At 46.3% G+C, this 1,369-nt stretch overlaps 1 non-coding gene across 1 annotated transcript; it reads right to left on the bottom strand.

Moving 5' to 3' along the window:
- Positions 1-382: 382 nt before the first annotated feature.
- Positions 383-501, bottom strand: LOC118640467. Its single transcript, XR_004961385.1, has one exon. It is a non-coding gene; the product is annotated as a small nucleolar RNA SNORA72 (small nucleolar RNA).
- Between the last annotated feature and the right edge of the window lie 868 nt (positions 502-1,369).

Consider the following 1,369-nt stretch of genomic DNA (forward strand, 5'->3'; position numbering starts at 1 on the left):
TTTTCCTCAGGAGCTGTTCCAGTGTGATTGTTGAAAAGATTCTTCCATCCATGAAATTGTTTTGGTAACTAACATTTTTTAAGGTCGTGCCAGGGTACATTTTAATTATTTTAAACCAAGCTCTGGCCAGTTTTATCAAAGAAAAATTTCACACGATTTATTTTTCACCAGTCTGTTCTGGCATGCTTCCGATGATACCAGAATCACCTGGAAAATAAAATAGTAATTATTTTATAGTTTATTTAATGGCAGGTGGTCATGAAATTAGCAGTGGCTATCGTCGAGTTATTATACTAGCTGTGCCGTCATTTCCTGGGGTTGATTAAAGTCACCCAGAGTCAGACATTTCCCACCAAAGCTGCATCATACAAATCAAGATTTGGTTTATCACCAGCATTTATAAAACCAGACCAAGGGAAAGAACTAGGTTTGGGGACACGTGCATGGTCTTAATATAGCGAATGTTTAGCCCGCCCTGATTATTAGAGTATATTTTAGTTTTATTCCAGTATTACTGTGAAGGAAGCAAAACAAGAAATAACGATCATTTCTGGTTTGGCCATGAGATGGCAGCACTCTCCCAGGTTTTATCCCTTTCCAGGCTGAGCTACTGTGAAACATGGGGACCGGTTTTAGTCAAGTAAGGAGTATCCTGCACAGGAGTGTTGTGCTGTCTTTCTCTGACCTCCTTCTAACCCTGACCTCAGGTACCCCAGCACAGTCCATCTCGGTCCCCTGCTTTTTTAGAAAACCTGGAGTTTTCTGTACTCGGGGGGAATGCAGTAGCAGGGCTCCTGACTGTGGCTTGGACTACCCGAGCGGATTTGAAATAGAAGTTGCTTCACAAACACAGTTGTAGAAGTACATAGGAGAGAGAGCCGTGGAATGCACCGCCAGGCCCTTCCCCGCTGTCCAGACACCGAGTGGAAACGCACGGACCTGCCACCTGGTTGCACAGCTTACCCAAACTGTCAAGGGTTCTTAGCTCTTGGCTGATCTTATTTTGATGCAGGTTAGTAAAAAATTGCAACCCTTCTGTTGACGAGAAACACTGATTTGGTAGTTATAAGTGATTTCAGCCAATAGAAACAGGTTGCATATTGAATAAATAGTGGAGGGAAAGCAAGGGTGACACGACTGGAAGCCACCACGCTGTGTTTTAGGTGCCGCGAACGTGTCTGTGCCCCCCCCCCTTCCCTCCTCCGTCTGTCCTAGATGGTGAGCTCCCCTCCCCCACGACCCAGCTGCCCCCACAGCCTTTCTGACAAGGAGTTAGGCATCCTCAGGCCATCATCACCTCTGGCCCACCTCCCAGTCGTATCTTGGGCCTCTGAACCCCAGCCTCTGAGCTGAGTGCACCCCTTGTCCT

The sequence above is a fragment of the Molossus molossus genome, unplaced genomic scaffold (genome assembly GCF_014108415.1).
Source record: "Molossus molossus isolate mMolMol1 unplaced genomic scaffold, mMolMol1.p scaffold_m16_p_22, whole genome shotgun sequence".
NCBI classification, from domain to species: domain Eukaryota; kingdom Metazoa; phylum Chordata; class Mammalia; order Chiroptera; family Molossidae; genus Molossus; species Molossus molossus.